Below are 26,235 nucleotides of genomic sequence, written 5' to 3'. Positions count from 1 at the left end.
GGCAATACATCTAGGGAAATCCAACATCACCTCCAAGACCACCTCTACCTACTCAGGTATGGAGACTGAAGTGCAGCGGGCTGGTCAGTACACCAACAGCATCCGTATACCATCTCAGAGGCCCATCTTCAGGCTCAAACACTAAGTTCTGAGATTGCTAAACCAGGCACCTGGAAAGGGGACTCGTCTCATGATAGATGACTGCAACGTTCCCTCCCCAACCCTCAAGTTGGGGCTGCTGCAGGATCAGCATACCCACATGGGGGATAGAGCTGAGAGAGGATAACCCTACCCATATCATCCAACCAGGTCTCTGTCATACATACATACCAGGGCAGCATATTCTTCAACAATCAGATTGTGTAATTAAACAACTTACCCCTTCTGTTGCAAACTTTCAGCTCAGGTATCCTATAGATATTTTTAGTTAGTGTGTGTGTGTGTGTGTGTGTGTGTGTGTGTGTGTGTGTGTGTGTGTGTGTGAGAGAGAGAGAGAGAGAGAGAGAGAGAGAGAGAGAGAGAGAGAGAGAGAGAGGTGTTATGAAACAGACCACTCCAGTCACTGGCTTACATCCAGACTAAATTACTAATGAGTACTTGTTTGAAATAAACATTTTGAATTACTTCCATTTGAAGTAAAGTTCTCCCATTAATTTCAATGAGTGGCTTATGAGCAGTGTAGCTGCAGTGTGGGTAAGCAGGAGGAATAAGAGTATCCCATGGGAGCCCTTCAAGTACCCCTAGGGATGCTGTGTTAGGAGCCCCTGCACTGAAACATGCTGTATGGCTGCCAGTATGTAGTTACAATGTTGTGTGAGTTCATTTCTGGCCTACAAGGCTCACAGACAATAACCTGTTCCTATCCATAATGAACTGTGGGTTAGATTCCATTCAGGGATTCAGAGAAAGAAAACACTGAATATTTGCTTGGAGTGCTAAGTATTCTGTTCCAGTTCAGTCGATAGATGGGCATCTTATAAGCATTATTGTTAACATCATGGCTCTGATGCACTGATTGTACACGCTGAGATGGTTGAATTTCCTTTTGAAAAAGGTTATAATACCAGAACATGGTAGTGTAGGATATTGGGATGCCATTTCTATAGAATAAATATTTCAATTTACACACTTTCCCAGTGGTATATGAGGATATGTTCAAAAGGTTATGGAATATATTAGTGGAAATGTAAATTTGTGCTAAAATAGATTTACTCTGTATCTGTATTTTACTCCATATCTGTATTTTCTGGACTGCCTTTTTATTGCAATTTTTTTCTTGTAGCTATCAGTATTGATATTAATGCTAGAGATGCATAGACTGTATATTTAAATGTTTTGTTTTTTCTCTGAGATATTTAACTTGCAATGCAGGTACTAGCTGTCAATCAAGGCTAATCAAACTGGCACAGTTAACATGATACATCATAAAATTTCACAGTAATGTCAACCTGTAATTCTGTCAATCTGGTTAAGAGAAATTGACTAAAAACAATATTGTCATTTTGTAATAACAGAGAAACAGAGTTATAGCATAATGTCATCATGGCCTCTTTTAGTTGCACAGTATTCTAGTTTGATACCATGTTTGTCCTTCAGTGACGATTGCTCATATGGACATTTGATTTGATTTTACATTCATGCTCTGAGGTTTACTTTCCAGAATGTGTCGTTTTCTGGAATAGTACACATTTTTGTGTTATACAACAATATAATATTAGTGCTTAGAGTTTGTAATAGTTGCTTTATTGGAAATAATTTTCAATTTTTTTCTAATGCATATTGAGTGTGCCGTGATTAATTTGGTGAGATATGGTCATGGTAGGATTGGAGTGAAATTAAGGCCATCTGGTCTTCACTATTTTTTCAGTCCCTGTTTGCCCGAGCAGCACAGAGGGAGAACCTATACCGTAAGCAAGCATGACTGCTGCATAAGGAAATATGGCTACTCACTGCATTGATTAAGCACAAGAAGTTGATCTGATTTCACCTGTTCGGTAGTTTGTCAGGGATTGGGAGAACCAATGAATAAATGGACCACACTTTAACATTTTCTTGAAAAAGCTTCTGTTCCTTCTGCTGTTCAGGATGTGTACTTTTAGATGTGTTTCTCCTTTAACTTTTGATCAACAAGCCTGTGACACCCCTTGAACCTGTTGCCTGGATTTTAGACTACTCCGAGATGAGGCATATACTAACAATATTTGGCAAACTCTGACATCTCCATTGTTGCATTGAAACTGGACCCCAGTTTGCTTGAACAAGAGCTTAGCTGTACCTACATACTCAACCTCAAATGTATTTCAATATATTTAATTTCTAAAATGTGGACCATGGGCTAAAGTTGCCTGAAAGTCACACCATATAACATGGAAAGTCTTTCACTTAATTCCAGACAGATGTGGGCTGTTTAAGCTTTTTCAGTGATAATGAGGGGAAATCATTATTTTATTTTTTAATTTTAAATATTTCTATACCGCCCAAAACTTGCATCTCTTGCATCAAAATCATACTGCAAACACCCTACAGCCGCTCTTTATTAATCTTTACATTACCAAAACTGAGGTGTGTATTGGAAAGATGATCAGGCACTAAGCTCTAGTTCAAATTAAATACTATTCCCATGTACTACTAATATATTATTGGTTAATTTCATCCAAATGATATGCCTCAAAGTGTTCTTCAGCAGAAAAACCGATACAGAACCGGGAAAATAGGACTGGTGAAACATGCCCAGCTCAAGAAAGTAAACTAGGTATTCTTGCTTGAGGCAAAAGATCCCCAGGGTTATCAGCCAGTCTGAACTGGGAGAAGCTGTTCTCCCAGCGCTGTCTTGTCATATTAAGTAATGCCTTATTTCATGGAAGAGTAAAGGCAGGGACTACTCAGGAATAAAGGCACTGTCCTTTTATATAAGGATAGAAAATAGATCTGCATTCAATAAAATGTAGATGTGTAGAATTCAAGATGCTATGCATACACTTCTCGATTAAATTGTATTCGCCTACAGTAAATGATTGTAAGATGCTTTGTGATCTCTCCAAGGACTGCTTTTCATGATACAAGATGTGGCTAAACTCAAGTACATGAGTGAAACTGTATTTCCATTTTCTTATAGCATGCAGAAAAGGAACGTGCATATCTCCACCAACACAGGAGCTAAATTAGTACCACACACATCTGGCAGCCCAAATCTCCCCAATGTGGGAAGAGATACTTCTGTGAGATATGAAAGTTTCCTGTTTTGCATGTTGCAAGAAGCAGCAGAATGCAGAAACACAAGTAGACTTCTGCATCTGCTTTTTGTCACTTCTTGTAAAGCAGCCACCTTCAGAAGAGACTGGATATATTTGATTCCCCCCCCCCCCGTTGTTTCTCTTTGAAATATGGTATGTTGTATCATGAATCACCCAAGTTTTGGTATTTTGTCAAGTGATGGTTCATTCTTTGTAAAGTTTACAAGTTTATATAAGATGGATGTTTAACAATTAGGACTCTTAAACTGCAGGCCCGGGAGCTGAAGGCAAAAAAAGAAATGATAAATGAACCGGAGATATATACATACATATATATATATATATATATATATATATATATATATATATATATATACACACACACACACACACACACACACACACACACACACACGGCTAACACTAAAAGCAGACAGTAATACAGGTACAAAGATCAGAAAAGTAAGTAGAGAATGCAGTGTGTTTAAGACAGTGGGGTGTAGCAACTGGATGTCAATATGAAAGGGCATAAGGGGAAGCAGAATATCAATATAACTACTAGCTAGTGTACCTGAGGTTATGAGTGAGATTGAACTGTACAAAAGAGTAATAGCAGGGGAAGTGAGGAAATAAAGATGCTGATGTTGAGTGTGTTCATATTAGATGATAACACAACTAGTTACAAAAAATGGCATGGATAAAGTTGGTTGTAGTGAGCTAAATAACAAATGGTTGTAGTAGTGAATAATAAGCAGTCACTGCAAATAAACGTTTTTAAGATTATAGTTGGAGTGTCAAGGCTGATTTTGGAAGCAGAGCTAGTAGCCTAGTGATGAGAAAACTCCCCTAAACTTGACTTGGAAATGAGAAATTATGAGCACCTTTGGTAGAAATCTCAGGGGCAGGAAAGTTTTCCTCCTGAGAGTTCTAAATTGACTTGCAGTACTGGCTACATTGTATCATATTGTCTTCAATTCCATGTTTGCTCAAACCGTGGTCCCCAGTTGCTGCTAAGATAGAGCTGAGTGAATGCCTCTAGACAGAGTTTCAAGGCTCCAGACAACTGTGGGAGGGGACAAACAGTCCTGAACCTCTCTGACCAGACACTGGAAGACTCCCCAATTGAATCAGCCTTATTTATTTATTTATTTATTTATTTATAAATAACATTTAAACCCCACCCCTCCAGTACATTTCTGCTCGGGTGGCTCACAACATCTATAAAACAGTTACAATATAAAATCAGACTAATAAAATTAACCAAATTAAACAAGTTAAAAATCAAAGCTAAAACAACAATCAAAATTAGCTTTTAAAATTCCAAATTAAAATCTTAAAGCTAAAAACTAAGTATTATAAAAACTAAAGACTAAATAACCTGCCAGATATACACAACAGGTGAAATATTAAAAAGCCTCTTTAAAAAGATGTGTTTTAGTTGTTTCTTAAAAACACTGAGAGAGGAAGCATGGCGAAGTTCTTCAGGGAGGGTGTTCCAAAGCTGAAGGGCCACAACCGAAAAGGCCCTGTCTTTAGTCCCCACCAATTGGATCTCTGTTAGTGGTGAGGCCATGAGCAGAGCCTGAAATGACGAGCGGAGGGCCCTGGCAGGTTCACATGGACAAATGCTGTCCAACAGGTACCCTGGCCCCAAGGCTCGTAGGGCTTTAAAGGTCAATACCAGCACCTTGAATCTAGCCCAGAAGCGGACTGGTAGCCCATGAAGCTGATGCACCCATGAGCATCCTTGCAGCAGCATTCTGAACCAGAAGCTTCTGAACCATCTTCAAGGGCAGCCCCAACGTAGAGCACATTGCAATAGTTCAATCTGGATGTTACTAAAGCATGAGTGACTGAGGTCAGGTCCAATCCTTATAGCTTTTGCAGAGGCTTTCTGTGCATTTTCTGTTAGCGATCCCTCTAGTGAATATTTCCTGGAGCTTTAAAAACCTGGAACTTTCAGGTGAGCAACAGTAATGCTGGACTAAAACTGACTTAAAGTAAAATACACTGGCTGGCATGATGGTTAGAGACCCACCTGGCCTGCTGTGAAACTTGAAAGGCAGCCCCAATGGTGTAGTGTGATGTGGCTGCTGTGGAATGACTTAAAGTTATATAGCCGACCTGCACAGAGCATCTGTGAGCTCTTTGGGGGCCTACTGTTCCCCCCCTCCAGCCCCACTCTCTTTTACCCCCTCCCCCCACCCTCCTGCCCCACTCTCTCTTGACTCACTCCCCTCCCCCACTCTCTCTTGCCCCCTCCCCTCCCTTCTGCCCCTCTCTCTAGCCCCTCCCCCTCCCTCCTGCCCCATTCTCTCTTGCCCCTCCCCTTCCCTCCTGCCCCACTTTCTCTTGCCCCCTCCCCCTCCCGCCACAGTCAGGTCCTTATTACTGGGCAGTGGGCTGAAAAGTTTCCCTCCCATCCCGGCCTCTGCTGTCTCCAGCGGCCAGGCCTGGCCACCGCCTCTTCCATATCTGGGACAGCCAGGCCAGGCCATCCCGCCACCTCTGTCTCCTGCTTGGTCAGGCCGCCACCGTGTCTCATATCTTGGACGGCCTGGTTAGGCCAGGCCGCCCCGCCACCTCCCGCCAGGTCAGGTCGGGCCGCCGCCGCCTCTTCCATACCTTGGACGGTCTGGCCTGGACAGGACAGGCCGTTCTGCCGCCTCTGTCTCCAAGCAACCAGCTGAGGCCAACTCCTCTGGCCGTTTTGCAGCCCTCCCCCACCGCCACCATTTTTTCTTCCCCCTCAACTCTTGCTGGGCCCAGGAACTCTCGCAATGTGTCGCAAGAGTTCTGCTGCCAAATCCAGGAGGACACATGCCAGCTAAGATAATTAAACATATAGATTATCTCTGGTCAGTGAGGGTGATAATGATGACAATGACTTAAAGCCACTTCTGGGCATCTGCTGCTTCCACTGGCAGCATTGATGGAAGTCTGCCTGCCATTTTGGCCACTCTCTTCACGTAGGCAGAACCTTGTTTTATGTAGGATGTCCAGGCTCTGCATTGCCATCTGTGCTGATGAAATACACCTGAAGGCAAAGCTTGTCTCAAGAGAGGACCACCACAAAGTTCCAGAGGAAGAGAGGAGTGAGGGACCACATCTAAGTCTCAACACTGATAATTGCTGGCAATTGGCAAGAAGGGTGCAGGGAGGGGGGAAACAAGAATACAAGGGAAGCTGAGACCAGCAGCGGGTTTCAAGAGGGCTGATCATAGGCTCACATGTGACAGGGAACCTCCTGCGTGCTTGTCAAAATTGCACAGGGCTTCTTGAGAGGATTGGAGAGAGTTCCAATGGAGACTGATGTAGCCAGAAGCAACAGCCTTGGTTCCTGGATGGCAGCAGAGACATAGAACCTAGATCAGATGAATGGGAACCCCCATCCCCGCCACACTGAGGCAGGATGGCATAGGCCAAGGCCCCACAGAGAACCTTCGAGGGTAATAACAATAAGTAGATATTCCATTCAAGCATTACAAGCTAGGCAAATTTATATTCTGAACCAAGTCATTGTGAACTTTGGCAACATTACTCCTTAGTGAATTTACTATGAGCAGTGAATGAGGAAGTTCCACCAATAGTGGAGAGAGCTAGCTAGATGCTACTTATCATCCAGGTCAGAGAGCTTTTTACTCTACTCTCATTGACTTCTGGAATAGTGGGCTGGCCCTGCCACTGCTACAGTTCTTCAAAGGGGCTGACTGTGCTGCTACTACCAACATCACCACCAGAGAAGAGAGTGCTTTGCTAGTTTCAGTTTATAATCTTGGCCAGAGCACATTTCACTTTGTTCCTGCTGACATCTGGGGCAGAGGTCAGTTTCTCCTCTGCAATGTCTCTTTGCCTTGCTGCATTTTACGTGTTGCTACTTTTCCATATTGTACTATATTGGGCAGCAGTGATATAGGAAGATAGCAGCACTTACATAGCACTTACATTTATATACCGCTCTATAGCTGGAAGCTCTCTAAGTGATTTACAATGATTTAGCATATTGCCCCCAACATTTCTGGGTACTCATGCTGAAAAGCATCATCTCATACTGTGCGGAAGGAGGCAATGGTAAACCCCTCCTGTATTCTACCAACGACAACCAAAGGGCTCTGTGGGCGCCAGGAGTCGAAATTGACTTGATGACACACTTTACCTTTACTCTTACTCATTTCTTATTTCACATATGTTAGCCAGTGATGATTATCTTAACCCCAACCCCCCTTAACATTAAGTTAAATTAATTAATTGATTTCTACCAGCCTTTCCATAAATTGGTTTCAAAGGTGGCCAGTCCCCCTCATTGTCCTAATTTAGGTTGAGACAGCAAGCAGCAATTTACTCATGGATGAGAAGGTCAGCCTTGCTAGAATTACTGACACTTGCATGGATGAGCTGGGAGGAGCCGATCTTTCTCAGCTGTATACATCTGTGTTCTTGGTGCAGAGCTAATATCGGATGAGGAAGGGGTGAGTGGATTCTTTAGTCTATAGGATCCATCTGCCTCTCCAGGATTTCTCTTTCATGGAGACCTGGTTTTGAGTCCTTGTACCTGGTAATAGGAATAGGCTGTAGATCATGTTCATGTACAGACCACCCTGTTGCATAACAGTCTCCATTCTTGTGTTGATGGAGTTAGTTGTAGAAATAGTATTGAGGTGTTCTGGTGAACCTCAGTAATAATGCAGGGACTGTCTTATCTGAGGTGGCTCAGAACTAAATGTCTGCCTTGACAACCAAGGGGCTATTTCTACCAAGGAAATCTCACCATATATCCTTTTTCTATTTTCTTCTGCCACCAAGCAAATGTTGTTTGTTGTTGATGCTGTATTTAAAGCTTTAGGACTGTTGGTTTTTCCTCATTGATAGCCATTTTATATTACATTTTTAAATCATTCCTTATCTGCTGCACCTTTCTCCAGTTTTGATGGTGTTTATTTTGTTTTCTTGGCTTTTTTTGGTTGAGATTTCATAAGCTACCTTGAGCATTTGATTTAATGGAAATATGTGGTATATATTTTTAAAATAGGTTGCATAATGTTCGGGGACATATTTTTGGAAGGCAAAGACTATTTATGGAGGAAGGGGAGAACTGAGAAAATCATCCCCCCTGCTCTCAGAGACATAGTTTCAGAAGGCAGTGGCAGCTGTAGAGGATCACCAAAAATCAACCCACCCACCCCAGTCAAGGGATGGAAAACCTTGGCACCTAGTTAGATTTGGCTTATATGTGTAGTGAAGCTGAGAATATATAATCAGGGAGTTGAACCAAACATGAACCCTTTACCTTAAAACTGGTTCAGAAAAGATTTTTCAGTTCACTGAAAACCACAGCTAAACCCATACATAAAGGCTTTTGGTTGCCTTTAGTCTCAATAACAAGGGACTCCACTCTCAGTTATGTGATTGATTCTTTTTGTTCCTGCTTCTTATCAGTTTGCTTTATTCATTCATTCATTCATTCATTCATTCAAAACTGGTTCAAAGGGTCTAAACAGTTACCAAACCACTCATTAAAGTTAGTGTCTGAAGCAGAATTTAACCAGATAATTAAACAATACTGATGTACTTCAACCAGAATTGAACCCTATCATTTAATGGTTTGATTCCCTGCACATAATGGTATGCTTTTAAAGAAAAAGGATGGGAATAGACGTGATGTTTTAAAAGTGTACTGTAACTATTTTCTATCTAAGTCTGAATGCACTGCTTTCGTAGGATTCCTTTTACCAAAATGTTCAGACATCCAGGTGAGAGGTAAAGCTTTTTGAAAACCAGAGTAGTGACTTTGCTATCAGAAATATTTTTAAGCCTAGAATAAATACAGCTATGGAACTGACATGGCTGTCTCAGCAAGTGAAATTCACTCAGGCAGAAGTAGTGAGCGCATGGCACCAATAACATCCAAGAAAATATTTTGATAAGGCAGTGGTAAAAATGTGCAGAAACTTCTTTATAGTAGAGCTGAGAGCAAAATAGGTAAATTAAAACAGTGGAGTACTACAGGTCAGTTGAGATTACTGTTGGCAAGAGGCAATAATGATAAAAAATAATTCTAATTATTAGTTAGTAATAGTAATAATAATTCTATCCTAGGATTATTTAGAAAGTGTAGTGACAGATGGGATAAGTTGTTCTTAGTTGTAAAACTGAATGTGTGCAAGCTAGAATAAAAGTTGTAATGAGCCTTTGAAAGAAGAAATGTCTGTCAAACTAAAGCATCCAAATTAGATTTATTAAATAGCAATCTAAGCTCATATATCATTGTTTCATTCCTTTAGCTTTTCATTTATTGTTAAATTTGTATACCGCCTTTCATGAAAACAATCCCAAGGCGGTTCACATAGAAAAATTAAAACAAGATTATAAAAATTACACAATTAAAATATTAAGCTAAAAAATAAAAACAGAATTTATTTATTTATTTTAAGTTTTATTTTTTTAAAAACGGGGGAAAGCTAAAAAGATTTAAAGTAAATGCATAAAATAACCATACAAAATACAAAGAAGCAGCAGAGGAGAGAATCGCATTAAAAGCCTGGGTAAAAAACCAAGTTTTCACATGATTTCTAAAAACTGTGATGAGGAGATCAGGCAAAAGCCCCCTGATAATTTTTGCCACTTGTATGGAAACCTTTGTGGCTTCCCTCAACATTCCACAGATATGTCACATGAGGAGCTTCCAAATCCACTTCAAAAATTTCATTAAGCGAAATCACGTCACAAGTAGAGATATGTGATAGGGAATTTGATAAATTCTGCATAATTTCACTTGTTCATCCAAAAGTCTTTGAGTTCCCTTGAAATCCATCAGAGGCTTCAGTTCTTAGCCAGCCAAGGCAGGGAGAAGTCTTGCAAAATTGGGAAATCAGTAAATAAGGCTTAAATGCATACAGATATTGCCTGAACAGCTTTTGAATGATATATCTGGGTCCTAGCTGAAACTACACCTGAAGATTGTTTGAAGTCCAGTTTTGGTTCATATTGTAGACTGCCTTTATAAAAAATGATGTTGGGTCATTGAGAATGCATGAGAGGTGAAGGCCATGAGGTAACAGGGGCAGGGGAATGTAGAGCCCCAGCAAAAGATTGACCAGTGTAAGGAAGCAGCAACTGACTGCAGAGCCTTACTTGCTGTGGTTTTGAATGGAGCAGAGCTTAGCTGGGGAGAAAGGAGCTGAGATCAGACTCCGAGCTACTGTGTATGTTAGGGGAGGGGTGCATGTTGAGGTCTAGAGGAAAGGCCAAAGAGTCCATAACAGTAAACTTCCAGCTCTCCTGTTCTATTAACACTCATTAACTGACTGTGTCTTTGTTGTATAGTTGGTTGAGATCCCCTTTGAATTTAATTTTTAATATAATTGATCTAATCTAAATGTATGTATACTTATTCAGAACTAAGGGTCACTGAGTTCAGTGGGACTTACTCCCAGATAAGTGTGCACAGGATTACAGCTCATTAAATGATTTAATGAGTTATTTAAATTTCCATCAAGTCATGATAAGTCCTCATTAAATTGTAGGCCTCTGCAATTTCTGCCTAAATTGTGCTGTGTGTACATCGGTGGAAAGCTAGTTAGGTCCCAAACTCAGAGGATGAAAAAAATGCCCCTACTCCAATTTGAGATGGTTCCCTCCTAGGCAAAAGACATATATAATCCCTCCCCTCCACCTTGCTAAACAGTAATGTTGAGCCTGAGCCTTTCATCACAGGTGCAGCTAGACTCACTCCCAAATGGAGATGAGAAACCTAACTTTTCCAGTGGCTTCTTGCTGCCACTCACCCAAGACAAACTGGAAAGAAAGAGGTGAGATTTCCACAGCTCACCATCAACAATCGACCCCAACCAGCCAAGCAAGGAAAGAGAAGAGAGGGTGAGGAAAAGCATGAGGACCATCACAGGATCAAAGGGTAGTGTTTGACTGGAAGTGGCTTGCACCTCTGTGGGATGCATGGGATTGTTTATAGGGAGTGCTGAGGATGAACAGGTGGACACTGTGAGGCTGAAGACTTTAGCTTCTGAGGAGGGACAAGGTTCTATTCATGACCTTCTGTAGGAGGAGAATGGTGATTAAAACTCCTCCACAAGGAGGCTAAATACAACTAGAACACCCCACTAGGGGAATGGACATGTTCTTCCTCAATCTCCAAAGGCTGCCCTACCATGAAGCATATTGAGGTAGAGAGTAGATTTGGGGACAGTAGATTTGACCTGCTCCTGCCATTCTGTTGCCTCCTGCCCCTTCTAACTCCATCTTCAGCTTGCAGAAGAAGGAGAGAACACATTAGCTGCTGGTAGTGCTCACCCTACTTCTACAAGCGAGAGGAGGAGGAGGGAAATGGCTAGTTCAGTCATCGCTGGGGTGGGTAGGTGAGTAGGGAGCTGAAGAGCAGGGGAATACTCTTGCCCTGCTGCTTTGCCCGCAACTCAGTCTTGACCAGCTCAGTACAGCCTCCTGCCCAGCTTCCTCTTTGCCATGGAGCTGCCAGGAAGTTCCCAGCTCACAATAGGATCACTTGAAAGAGATTGAGATTGAGAGAGAGAGAGAGTTTTCATTTTCTTTTTAACATGATGATTTGATTACTTTCAGAACAATGTCAAAAAGGGAACGAAAAAACTCTTCCTTGATGTGTAGTTGCACATTTACTATGTCCTGACTGCATTGAGGCTCCGCACTTGTTGCTGACAAACACAGATGTCTGCAACACTTCATAATCTTCTCTGGCTTATCTTTACTATTCAGGCATAATTCTAGGTACTCATAAAAGTTCTTAATTTATCGAATTTTCATATTTTAGATATAATCCCTTTCTCCTAATCACTTTGTAATCTTGTAAAGTGTCCTCCTAACAATACCATGCATGCAGAGATGTGTGGTGTGACATACTCTGACTGCTTCACAGCTAGGAAATACTTTCCCTAGAGGTACCCCAAATTTTGAACCTAAAGACTTGTCTACAAAAACAATGTAGACCTTTTCTTTAAACGGATATGTGTCTACGGTTGAGTGCTAAAATGTAATATATTGGATCTTTATCTGTTCTTTGTGTATGTTTCTTGTTTCGAGTTTTGTTATCTGCATACACATTTAATTAGTTTAAAATAAATAAAACACCATCGAAATGTGTATCTGTGCCCTTTACAAGCATACTTTATTTATAACAATTTAATTGTTGATAATGGACAATATACTCATTATCATTCAGATTATTGTATCTATAAATATTCAATGTACATTCCTGCTGTCACAGCAGCCTTGTTTTGAATGGGAACCTCATGATTTCAACAGCTTCATGGGCAGCCAAGCTTGGCAATGTTTGACTTTTTCACACCTGTTTAGTAGCACAGTTATTTGGAAAGCACAGATCTAATGGGCAAACAGCCGTAAGCTTGCAAGTACTATGTACTGTATATCAAAATCTGGATGACAGCTCCTAACAAATTTGCATTTCATTGCACTAGATTATATGACTTCTTTAGCCTTCTATATTTATTCACTATACTTGAGATTTCACTATTGTATGAATAAAAAGTAGTGTTTTACTCTACTGTATTTCTGTTTAGTAAAGTTCAAAGTCTATAGTGAATACACACTTTTTAGTTTCATAGTCCTGACATATGAAATATTCAGTGACCATGCAATCTGGAAATCAGTCTTTGGTATGTGAATATGTGATGGTGATTAGGAACTAAAGAGAGTTGTAATCTTTTTATTAACCATCCATATTCCTGCTTAAATGATTATGTATGTATGTATGTATGTATTTATTTATATTAGTCTATTTTCATACCGCCCTTCCAAAATGGCTCAGGGCAGTTTACAATTAATTAGTATGTTTTCTAATCCAATCCTCTTCATGTTTACTCAGAATCTGGTTGAGTTCAATGGGATGAATTGTACGTAATACTCCAGGTATGGCTGCAACATAGAAAACTATGATGTGGCCATACCTGGAGTACTGCGTACAATTCTGGTCACCGCATCTAAAAAAGGACCTTGTAGAACTGGAAAAGGTGCAGAAGAGGGCAACCAAGATGATCAGGAGCCTAGAGCACCTTTCTTATGAGCCAAGGCTACAACACCTGGGGCTTTTTAGTTTAGAAAAAAGATGACTGTGGGGAGACATGATAGAGGTCTATAAAATCGTGCATGGTGTGGAGAAAGTGGATAGAGAGAAATTCTTCTCCCTCTCCCATAACACTAGAACCAGGGGTCATCCCATGAAATTGATTGCCAGAAAATTTAGGACCAGCAAATGAAAGTACTTTTTCACACAATGCATAATCAGCTTGTGGAATTCTCTGCCACAAGATGTGACGGCCAGCAACCGTTATGGCTTTCAGAAGAGTTTGGATAACTTCATGGAGGAGAAGTCTATCAATGGCTACTAGTTGGAGGGCTATAGGCCACCTCCAGCCTCAGAGGCAGGATGCCTCTGAATACCAGTTGCAGGAGAGTAAGAGCAGGAGGGAGGACATGCCCTCAACTCCTGCCTGTAGGCTTCCAGTGGTATCTGGTTGGCCACTGTGTGAAACAGGATGCTGGACTAGATGGGCCTTGGGCCTGATCTAGCAGGGTTGTTCTCATGATGGTTCCAAGTTAACTCTCTTGAGGATTGCAGGCTTCATATAGTACGTTTTTCCTAAGAGTTCATAACCCTTTACATACATTTTGTCAGCAATCCATACAACAACCTTGTATGATTGATGATTACATATGTTACATATTTCTTTAAAACAATATTCTAAAACAACATTAAAAAAATCAAAACAGTATCAGTTAAAAGCCTGGGTGAACAGATGTGTCTTCAAAGACTTTAAAAATCGCCAAAGATGGGGAGGCTCTTATTTCGCTAGGGAGCGCATTCCAAAGCCTCGAGGCAGCAATGGAGAAGGCCCGTCACTGTGTAGCCACCAGACGAGCTGCTGGCAAATGCAGACGGACCTCTCCTGATGATCTCAGTGGGCGGTGCGGTTCCAAGCTGTCTAGGGCTTTACAGGTTATGACCAACACCTTGTATTTTGCCCGGAAACATATCGGCAACCAGTGTAACTCCTTCAATACAGGAGTAATTTATGGTCTCTCCTAGATGACCCAGCTTGCCATTGTGTGCCCTCTCTCTGAGAGATTTGCTGCCACTCTTGTTGCACACCAACCTAGTTGCCTTCAGTTGCAGCACCTATCTCTTTAATTGGCAAAAATACTTCTCGTCACTTGCCATGAGATGAACTTCCCTGAACAGATCTCTTAAGCAATTTTTTTTTTGAGAGAAAGGTGGCAAGCAACCCTACTGAATGCAGAAAGAAAGAAGTGAGAGTGGGACTTTTCAGATAAAAAGCCACATTTTTAATTTGGATATATAGAAAAGCATTTGATGGAGACACTGAGAGGAGGGCTAGATGAAATAATAATTTTAAAAGTCAATTAGTCAATTAGGTGAATTTATGAGTCAATTTCTTGTTTCTATGCTTGCCCAGTGTCTGGAGGCTGTCAGGGTCTGGATGGGCCAAAACAAACTCAGACTTAATCCTACCAAGACTGAGTTGCTTTTGCTTGCTTTTTGACCTGGCCAATTGCAGGGTTTGAGTCTCTCTTTGGACAGGGTTGCACTGCCCCTGAAGGAGGTGGTCCATAACTTGGGGGTCTTCTTGGAGTCATGGCTCCTGCTTGAGCAGCAGGTGGAGGCCATGGCCAGTGGTGCCTTTGCCCAGCTTTGGCGGGTTCGCCCAGCTTTGGTGGGTTCTCCAGTTGCTGCCCTAGCTCAACCGGCAGGCCTTGGCAATGGTAACTCATGCCTTCGTCATTTCTCGTTTGGATTACAATAATGCACTCTACCTGGGGTTGCCTTTGAAGCTTCAGTTGGTCCAGAATGCTGCAGCTTGCCTACTTATGGGTGCTAGGAGATATGATCATGTGACACCTTTCTTGTGGTCTCTGCACTGGTTACCTATTTGTTTCCGGGTCCAATTCAAAGTGCTGGTTCTTACCTTTAAAACCCATCAGGACTTAGCACTTGTTTACCTTCAAGACTGCCTGTCCCAGTCCAGTCCTGTCCTGTGAGATCCTCTTAGGTTGCCCTTCTTTTGGTCCCTGGTCTCAGAGAGGTCCATAGTACTAGGGCCCATGGAAGGGCTTTCTCTGTTGCTGCTCCTTCACTCTGGAACTCTCTTCCCCCCTCAGATTTGGTCTGCCTCCTCCCTTTCAGCCTTTAAATTGTTAGCTGCCCAGAGATGTAAGTTTGGGCAGGGTATAAATCAAATAAATAAATAAATAAAATCCTTATTTAAGACATTTCTTTTCTGCCGGGCGTTTGCCCTTTAAGTTTTTGTTTGTCTGTTTTTTATAGTGGTGTGCACGGACCGGTCCGGGGCCATAGAAGAGGCCTCTGGACCGGTCCAGAATTCCAGCGGTTCGGCAGGGCGGGGGAGTGTGTCTTTAAGGGGGGCGGTAGTACTTACTCCCCCGCCGCTCTTCCCCCTCCGGCGCTGGAGTTGCCAAAAACATTCTTGGGGCGGCAGAGTTCCTCCCTGCCGCCCCTGCCCCCCTCGTTGTCTGTAAGGGTTAAACTAGAAAGAGCTGGCAGCGTGCATGCATACTTCGGAGCACGCGCACTTGTCTTCACCGCTGGCGCGCACGCACCACATGACATATGTGGCGCACGCGCGGCAGAGACAGATCGTGCGCTCCACGAAGGGCGCATGCACACCGCCAGCTCTTTCTAGTTTAAGCCTTACAGACAACAACGGGGGCAGGGGCGGCAGGGAGGAACTCTGCCGCCCCAAGAACATTTTTGGGAACTCCAGCGCCAGAGGGGGAAGAGCGGCAGGGGAGGTAAGTACTACCGCCCCCCCTTAAAGACACACTCCCCCCAGTGCCGGACCATGCTTCTGTGGTTCCGTGCACATCCCTAGTTTTTTTAATCTTGGATGCTGTTCTTGCTTTCTACACCACCCTGAGTCTGGATTGGGCAGTATATTAAATCTTTTAATAAATAATAAAAACTTACAATGAATTTATGTTGTTAGTACTTCATTCAGTTACCTGATACAATAGGAATGTTTTATAAAACATTATAAATAATAGCTGTATTTCACCAACTATATTGCTGCTTTTGGGGTTTGTTTTATAATTAGCCTATGTTCTTTAAAGTATAGTTTTAACATGCTGTGTATTTTTTTAAAGTCAGTTTGCAGGGGGCAATAAAACAAGTCCAGTTCCCCCTCAAATCTTCTGGGGGTTAGTTGGCAGGCAGAGTTGGCTATGAAGAACACAGCAGGTAACAAGATAGAGAACCAGTGAATTTAATAAAGTTCTTTTGTCTCTCTCAAGGCTCTGTTAATACATTTGTATCAGCAGTATGTAATGCTTGCTTCAGAAGTGTATGCTGCAAAATGAATCACAATTGCAGTTTCATCTAGTATTAAAACTGTTATACTTACTTGTACAAGTGTAGAACAAACAATATTAAATGAATCTTGAATCACAGTAAAATGCCAATGACTTCTGCTCGGCTTGCAGGCACTTTTGATAGCGGTGGTTTAGATTAGTTTGACACACTGTAGCATGCACATAGAAGTTAAAATTGTAGTAGTAATGTCACATTGCTCAAAGACAGAAATAACAGCCCTTTCCTGTGTGGTTCCTTGTATACCTGGAGAGCACTGAATTTCCAGCTCACAGCAAGTGACAAAATTGCAAGCTTGATCTCTTAGTTTTCATCAATCTTTTGTTCTTTCATTCTTCTGTTTACTTTCATTCTCTTTTGTCTCTTGCCTGCTTAGTCATATAGAAAAATGAACTGTTGTATTCATTCTTCAGCTTTTAAGAAATTTTAAAGTTAACAATTTAATTTTATCAGCTCAGGAATTCTTGCCACCTAATGACACAGCGGGGAAATGACTTGACTAGCAAGCCAGAGGTTGCTCATTCAAATCCCCTCTGGTATGTTTCCCAGACTATGGGAAACGCCTATATTGGGCAGCAGTGATATAGGAAAATGCTGAAAGGCATATCTCATACTTCATGGGAGATGGCAATGGTAAACCCCTCCTGTATTCTACCAAAGTAAATCACAGGGCTCTGTGGTCGCCAGGAGTCGACGGCACACTTTACCTTTACTAGTATACACACAAAACCCCAGAAAAATTATGATATGCCTACTTTTACAATTATCTGGTTGCTTAATAAAATAACTTCTAAAATACTCCCCCACCAAAGTTATGTAATTTACTTACACTTAATTTAAAGAGTTGCTTCAGTGTACTCAAGGACTTGGCTTTGCCTGGTCAAATTCTAAATTGTTTTTCATTGAACTACAATGTTTAATTTGTCCGAGACGGCTCAGGAATTCATAGCAGCCATGACAATTTAGGCCTATCCCAAGTGGTCTCGGAACTGACACATGTTGCTGGTCACATACTTGATCTTGTCTTTCACTTTGATTAGGGTGGTGTTCCGTGGTTAGGGACTCCTGTGATTTCCCCATTGTCATGGACAGACCACCAACTGGTTAAGGTTGGACTCCCAATCATGCCCCACCTCTGCAGGGGAGAGGAGCCTATTAGGATATTTCGCCCGAGAAGGTTATTGGATCCAATAGGATTCCAGGAAGCCTTGGAAGGGTTTAGTGTTGGCTCTGCCAGTGATCTTTTTGATGCCCTAGTGGAAAATTGGAACAGCAAAGTCACCAGAATAATAGACTGAGCATACTCTCTGACCTGCTTCAAAATTGGCTCCTTGGTATATGGAAGAACTAAAGGAGCTGAAATGGCAAGGTAGATGACTGGAGCCCAAGTGGAGAAAGACTCGATTCAAATCTGACAGATTACAACATAGAGCGCATCTGAAGATCTATGCTAAGGCAATACATGTGGCAAAGAAGCAATTATTTTCTGTCGGTATTACATTCGCAAGCTCACATCCAGCAGAGTTGTTCAGGGTTCTGAGAGGGCTAGTACATGCCCCTCTTCCCTTGAATCAGAATTTGAAACCATCAGTTACCCAATGTGACATTTTCAATGAGTTGTTTGTAGATAAAATATCTCATATTAGGGCTTACTTAGACAGATCCCACAATTACTGCAATGTCTAATGTGGAGGTATCAGCAAGTCCTCTTATGTAGTTAGGATGGATTTGTTTGTGACTCCTGGGGATGTGGACAAGCTGCTTGGAGCGGGGCGGCTTGTAGGGATGTGAACAGAACCAGTTCAATGCACTTGTGGGAGGGTGGGGTGGAGGATTCTTCAAGGGGCATGGCAACGCTGACCAGGACTGCAGGGAGGCACGCTGCAGCCCCACATGCCTGCTTTTTGCAAGAGCACTGGTGGGCGGAAAGCAGTGGGGTGGGGGCTGGCAGGTAGGCAGTGCCTCCCCTGCTCCTTAGATAAACCTCCCTGCCCTCCAAACCAGTAAGAACACTGGTTTGATGGCACTCCTAGAATGGAGTGCTGAACAGTTCCTTTCACGTCCGTACTGGCCTATCACCTGTTTTCTTGACTCTTATCTGATATGGTTTATAGTATTTGGCAGGGGGTTGTTGTAAAAAGCCTGGTAGACATAAATGCTTCTCTGAGGCTGGGCAGAGAATCCTCTCTGTCTTAAGGAGGCAATCATTAGACCTCTTCTGAAGAAGCCTTCATTGGATCCCTCAAAGTTAAGAAACTATAGGCCTGTCTCCAACCATTCATGACTGGGCAAGGTAATTGAGTGGGTGGTGGTATCCCAGTTCTGAACAGTCTTGGAGGAAACTGATTATTTAGACCCATTACAAACTGGCTTCCGGGCAGGCATTTGCGTAGAGACTGCCTTGTTTGGCCTGATGGATTATCTCCAATTAGGAATTGACAGAGGGAGTGTGACTTTGTTGGTCCTTTTGGATCTCTTGGTGGTTTTCAATGCTATCTACCATAGTATAGTATCCTTCTGGAGCATCAGTGGTGATTGGACACTGCTTTGCAGTCGTTCTGCTCCTATATCTCAGGCATATTCCAGATGGTGTCCCTTGGAGACAGTTGTTATTCAAAACATGAACTTTTACATGCCGCCCTTCAGGGCTCCATACTGTCTTCAATGCTTTTTAACATCTACACGAATCCTCTGGGAGAGATTCTCAGAAGATTTGGTGCAGGGTGTTATCAGTTGGCTGATGATACCCAAATATATTTCTCCATGCCAGCATCATCAGGTGAAGGCATAACCTCTCTAAATGCCTGCCTGGAGGCAGTGATGGGCTGGATGAGGGATAATAAACTGAATCCAAATAAGACAGAGGTACTTATTGTGTGGGGTCGGAACTCAGGAGACAATTTTGATCTGTCTGTTCTGGATGGGGTCACACTTCACCAGAAGGAATAGGTACACAGTCTGGGAGTGCTTCTGGGTCCAAACCTCTCCCTGGAATCCAAGGTTGAGGCAGTGGCCGGGGCGTATGAGCTGAAGCTGCTTTCTGTCAGCTTCAGCTGACACGCTAGCTGTGTCCATTTCTTGAGATAAACGACAGAACAGTGGTACATATTTTATTTTTTCATTTATTAAATCATATTTTATACCGCCTGATATGCACATCTCTAGGTAGTGTACAAAATTTAAAACACAATATAAAACAATAAAACTGTCAAAATTCAATGAAATACAGTACAATCTCATAAAATAAAAACAAATTAAACAGTTTAAAATTAATTTAGGTTTAAAGCCTGAGAAAACAGGTGCATCTTGAGGGTCTTCCTAAAAACAAACAGAGGAGGAGTTGCTCTTATTGCAACAGGGAGCATATTCGAAAACCCTGAGGCAGCCATAGAGAAGGCCTGGTCCTGACTCACCACCAAACAAGCCAACGGCAACCGTAACTGGACTTGTATGGCAGATTGTAATGCTCTCTTAAATGCCCTGGGCCCAATTTGTTAAGGGCTTTATAAGTAACTAGCTTAACCTGCACAGAGCATCTGCATGGTAGTACTTGATTGCTCCCCTCACCCCCTGCCACAGCCCCCCTAACCACAGAGATCTACCCACCCTCACCTGAGCAGCACTCCTGCTCCTCCTAAATCCTGTTGCTTCCACCTCCATTACCCCTCTTGGTCACTCCTCCATCCCTTTACTCCATCCCCTTCACCTCTCTTGGCCACGGCTGTAGCGTTGTTGGCGCCCATTGGCCAAGCTGCAGCCTCCTAGCCCCAGAGACCTCCCCATGTGATTCCCGCTCCTGCTCCTCCCCACAGGAGCAGCAGCAGCAGTGGTTGACCAGGCTGTTCCTCACTGCTGCCACCGCCATCACCGCTCATTCCCCTCAGGCCACTGACAGGCCCAAGCCTGTCCCTTGCCTGCCTCCCTCCCTCCGCCAATGGCCTTGGTAGCTCCAAACAGCAGCAGTGGTTGACTGGACCCTTCTCTTTCTTCTCCTTCCCTTCAAGTCTTCTCTCTCTCTCTCTCTCTCTCTCTCTCTCTCTCTCCCTGCCTGAGTTAACAGATCTTGTTCATCTTGTTTCCTCATCTAATTCACACAGTAGCAGCCTCCTCCTCCTGACCAGTAACAGTTGTATTCCAACTGACCTTAACCATCACAGGCTCCTCCTCCTTATCTGCATATGGAATCCCAACTACCTAGTCATCACGGTTCCACAGGCTCCTCCCCCTATCAGCATATGGAATCCCCACTGCCCAATCACCATGGTGCTTCTGCTCTCACAGGCGCATTCTACCATGGCCACTCATTCCCCTCAAGCTGCTTACAGGCTCGGGCCCGTCCCTCATCCTTGTCTCTTTCCCCCTCTCTTCTTTTTCTCTGTCCCTCTTTCTCTCCCTCCCTGAGTTAACAGATCTTGTTCATTTCCCCCCCTCATCTAATTTGCACAGTGGCAGCCACTTTTATCTGACCAGTAACAGTTGTATTCCAACTGACCTTAACCATCATAGGCTCCTCCTCCTTATCTGCATATGGAATCCCCACTACCCAGTCACCATGGTGCCACAGGGTCGTCTTCCCTATCTACTTATGGAATCCCCACTGCCCAATCACCATGGTGGTTCTGCTCTCACAGGCTCCTTCTCCCTATCTGCATATGGAATCCCTACTGCCCAATCAGGTGCTTCTGCTTGTGAACTCTCGCAAGATCTGCCACGCACGGGATTAGCCATGGGTATGCCTTAGAGAGTTAAATATACATATAGATAACCAGCACTTTGTATCTTGTCCAGACACATATTGGCAGCCAGTGCTGTTCTTTTAAAATCGGCGTTATGTGGTCCCTTCGTGTTTTCCCAGAGACCAGTCTGGCTGCTGCATTCTGTACCAATTGTAGTTTCCAGACTATGTACAAAGGCAGCCCCTCATAGAGTGTATTACAGTAGTCAAGCCTGGAGGTTACCAGGATATGCACCATTGTTTTAAGGTCATTTACGTCCAGAAATGGATGTAGCTGACATATCAACAGAAGTTGATAGAAGTGCTCCTGGCCACTACCTTAACCAGAGTGACCAGAGTGAGTTTTGTATACAGGAGCACTCCTAAGATACATACCTGATATTTCAGGGGTGATAACCTCATCCAGAACAGGCAGATCTCTCTGATCCCAACCTGCCCACCCCCTACCACAGTTAATACTTCTGTCTTATTTGGATTTAACTTCAATTTGTTATCTCAATTTGTTATCAATCTGTAGGCCCATCGCCACCTACAGGCAGGCATTTAGGGAGGTTACACCATTTTCTGATGAGTTCAATATGGAGAAATAGATCTGGGTGTCATCAGCATATTGACAACACTCTGCACCAAACCTCCAGATGATCTCTCCCAGAGGTTTCATGTAGATGTTAAAGAGCACTGGAGACAGAATGGAGCATTGTAGAACTCCGTACTTTCTGGTTTCAAATTATTTTAAAGTTTTCATTTTCTTAATTTGTTGTATGTTCCTGTAAACTGCCCAGAGACAGAAATTTGGAGCTGTCTACAAATATGATAGATAAATAAATAAAATAAAGCATTTCAATATGTTTCAAAACAGGTTTGCCTTGAAGCATGGGCAGCTCCTGTTCAAATCCTAGTTCAACCTTCCTTTGTCATGTGGAAATAGGCCCATGGTTATTTGAATCAAGGCCATTTACTTTTGAGTACGTTTCACTGATTTTATTGAGGTTTACATCCAAGCAACTAAGTTTAGGATTAGAATTTTAAGTTCAGAATATAGTTAGAAGAGGTGTTCTTTCTTTTAAACTGCCCGGCTGCACTGACATTGAAGCAGAGCTTAAAAATCAGTATTTAACATTTAATGGAATAAACTAATTCTGCAGTTTAACTCAACATTTGCAGTAAGATGACTTGTACCCTAATGGCTTGTAATTAATTTTTCTGAAAATCATATTTATGATAGGCTGCAGATTCGGGGCTTTATCTAATACATAATGTTCATTTTGAGCCTTTAATTGCATTTAAATTAAAACCGACTTAGCAGAAAGATGAATTGTGGGAATGCATCAAACCACCCAGCATGTCCTTAAGATGTGAGTCTCAAAATGCAATTTGGTAGAGATGTGCAGAATCATTTGGAGTTCATTAATTTTTATTGCACAGGTAGTTTTACTAAAGTAGGTTATTTTCTTTGAAATTTATATTTATGTTTATGTCAATAGCTGAATATTGTATTAGCTCTTACATCTATTAGAGTTTATTAACCTGGCCTAATGGGTGTTGTACTTGCTTCGGAGAGAGATAATTTATCCTAAAACATTAGTTCAAATTAGGAAATTGCATTCCTTATTGTGAAAGTGATAGTGTCTGTTTTTGTGTATGAAGTTAAATGAGTACATGATCATATTTTAGAATATGCCTTTAAATAAAATGGGAATTTGGACCCTAGAGAACTAATTGTACTTGTTACTTTCTGAACTTTTCAAAAATATATACAATCTACCCTCTTCCTTTGTGTTAGGTTTTGGCCTACTCATTGTAATGGAATAAAGCATTATTGATGGTGTGACTCAGTGTGGTAGTTTTATAATATGAACTTTGTCCAGCTAGCTTGCCAGTGATCCTTAAAATGGCAGATGCCGTTGAGGATATATAATTGAATTTTAATACTAGTTTACAGTTAAGAGAAAAGTCATTTTACTTCATTTTAATCCATTGATTAATGAATATAAATTTGACCACAATGTGAATGTTCAGAAGAGTAGAGAATTAACATTACCAAAATTATGTATAGATTAATAGCAAATAAGTGCCTCAGCAATCCATCCAGGTTGATTACATTTTATGCTTTTTATTATTTATAGTTAAAAGGAATGAAATACCATCCTTGCCCCCTTTACTCAATTTGGGGTATACTGCATATACAACCCCAGCTATAATGATAAACAAAAGGTTTTTTTAAAAATTGCAGCGGGGGGTGGATTCCACATTTTGTGTGACACTATAGTTTGTATGGGGGCAGAAATTCTTGCAAATTGCTGCTCGTTCTTAGTTTGTGGTCAGAGATGATCGAAGTTCATATTCATTTAATATTCCCCAATCAGAACTTGACAGAGGTATTGCTTATTTTCTCATTTCATCACTGAAGCATGCCAGTGTAGTTTAGTCCCTAATTACTCTCAAACTGAGACGTTCCAAGTATTCCCATGGTGGTAATATTTTTCTGCCTGGATGAGTCATTACGTTGTTTGGCAGACTGAAACACCAGCCTTTCATTGTTGGAACACTACCCCTCATGTAGCACCACATCTTTTCCTTTCTGCTGTCTGTTCCACAACTTTCATCCTGCTGTGACATTTCAAGCTGTACTGTACGAAAACACATTTGCCTTCGTTCTCTATGACTGGGCCAAGGACAGGGATTGCCTGAATAGGAGTCCTTAATGATCTAATGGAGCAGTGGCTCTCTCCTGCTGTGAGATGGGGCTTATTTGTTTGCTGGTTATGTTAAAAATCAGGGAAATCCTTTTCAAGAGAGACCACAAATGGCAGAATGTGCACCTCCACACATGCCTGGTGTTTCAGTCAATTTGTACATCAGGTGTTCCCCTCATGTTAAAAATCCTTTTCTGTTTTCATTTCATTTTCCATATCCTGCAGATGGCAGAAAGATGAAAGCAATGAATTGTACAACTCAATACTGTACTATAAAGAAAAAATGTTCCTCTTTCAGATAGCAAAGACATTTCACAGTTGGAGTTTAACTCCATTTGATATCATACAGGAAGTTAATAAAATCTCAAAGACGGACATGCTTGCTTGTCAACATTATTATCATACCTCTTGGTTGTTTGATTTTAATGTATGTTTGTATTTCTTCCCCTGTTGAATCTTGTTCTATTTTCATTCCTTTCCATCAGTTATAAGCAGGGATTTGGATGTACCTGCGCAACTAAGCATTAATAGGTCTGTATAGCCAACACAATTGTAGGAATTTCTGATTTCATTTTTTAAGAGAAAGATGAAGGTTTGTAGCCTCCCAACCACAGAAATGTCTGTCATAACAGTTACAACATTCACTCCTTCAGACGAATGTTGCTGGAACAATGAGCAGTACCTGTGAGGGGGTGAGTGACATGCCGGGCAGGACTTCCAGCATGTCCCTGGAAAGCTGTACCCATGTACAGCCTTTTGAAGTGAATATCTGAATAGGGCTCTCCAGTCCTTAGGATCTAAACTACACATTATGAGGCAAACAGAGCATTCCATGATTGTTCTGTAATGTGTAGGGGAGAATTAGCAGGTAGGAGAGGGGGCTTAATCCATTTCCCACCTGCAGATTCTCCCCACATCTCTTCCTCCTCTGCTGTTTTTAGCCTCCTCCCCCCCACCTTGAGTCTCAATATCCGAAATGAGGGTGGCAGATAGAAAAAGAGCCTAAGGGAAAGGACTTTGGAGGAAAATCAGTGGGGAAAGGAAAAGTAAAGCACCCCACTAACAATGCTCCCTGTCTGCCCTCGCCCCACCCCCACACACCCCATCAGTTTTCCCCACATTCAAATTACCTTGACAAATATAAGGTTGGGAATGTGTTTGCTGATCTAACAAGTAGTTGAACTATGCACAAGAAGGTGGAATTCTTATTCCAGAAAGGGAGGTGAAAACTCCTGCCACTCAAGAAAGAGGAAGCAAACGAGGGAATGGTGTTAATTTCTCTCTTCTATTGAAGCAAAGGGATGTCCTGTCACTTTGTGTGGGATACTCTAGGAGAACAACAAATACAGTAAACAACTTTGTTATCGCAAGTTGACAAGGTCTAATTTAACAAGGATGACCTTTGAAAAATTAGCATTTCTAAAACACTTTTCAAAATGTACAAAATGTGCTCTACAGTTCTTATCTCATTTATCTTCACAGTGGTGCCTTGTCCAAGGTCACACAGTGAGTCCCATGGCTGAGGAAAGGTTTGAACCTGAGGCTCTTGTCTTCATACCCCACTGTCACATGATCCCAGGCCACTTTAGGTAGCTGTTGCTTCTAATACATAGAATATTAACTGAAAACAGAGTGGATTGTAATATGGTGATATAAGGACTGAAGTAATATAACATACAGACTGAGCTTAATATAAAACATACCTTGTGATTCGTAGTGATATTTTCTCTAAGCAGTGACATGAATCCTGGAGACAGGAACTGTAGATCCCCTGAGGAAATTTGCTGCAGAAAGATATAAAAGCAAACACATTTACTTCTAAAAAATTAGATAAAACGTCTCCCCATGTTAGGGAAAGAAAGTGGGGCTTGGTATATGTTTAGACAGCTTGTTAATCAGTGGGATTTCTTTTAAATAAACATACTATGTAAGAGTCTGTTAACCTGTGTAGCAAAAATTTTAAGTTAGTGAACAGTTGAGTTGCTCAGTTGAATTCAACTGTTTTTCTTAGACATGAATAGAAACAAAGATTAGCTAATAAAATATCTAGAAGAAAATAAATTGTGTGTGTGTGTGTGAGAGAGAGAGAGAGAGAGAGAGAGAGAGAGAGAGAGAAGGTCCCTCCACGTCACGGTTGAACTGCACTGGAGGTGGAATGTGGGA

The 26,235-nt window shown here is 41.9% G+C and overlaps 1 protein-coding gene and 1 long non-coding RNA gene across 16 annotated transcripts in view; one reads left to right on the top strand and one right to left on the bottom strand.

The window, feature by feature from the left end:
* The window catches only part of NPAS3 (neuronal PAS domain protein 3), a 1,129,936-nt gene that overhangs the window by 446,587 nt on the left and 657,114 nt on the right, over positions 1-26,235 (top strand). The window lies entirely within an intron of this gene.
* LOC128339264 (uncharacterized) lies at positions 23,456-26,211 on the bottom strand. 2 transcript variants are annotated; one of them, XR_008312933.1, is made up of 4 exons: positions 25,776-26,211; positions 25,203-25,400; positions 24,478-24,589; positions 23,456-24,291 (listed from the first exon to the last, which is right to left on the bottom strand). It is a non-coding gene; the product is annotated as an uncharacterized LOC128339264 (long non-coding RNA). The 2 variants fall into 2 exon arrangements; XR_008312932.1 differs by having other exon boundaries at positions 25,203-26,211.

This window comes from Hemicordylus capensis, chromosome 1, assembly GCF_027244095.1.
Source record: "Hemicordylus capensis ecotype Gifberg chromosome 1, rHemCap1.1.pri, whole genome shotgun sequence".
Lineage (NCBI taxonomy): Eukaryota > Metazoa > Chordata > Lepidosauria > Squamata > Cordylidae > Hemicordylus > Hemicordylus capensis.
The sequence above is the reverse complement of the archived record's forward strand: the minus strand, read 5'-3'. Positions and strand labels throughout refer to the sequence as shown.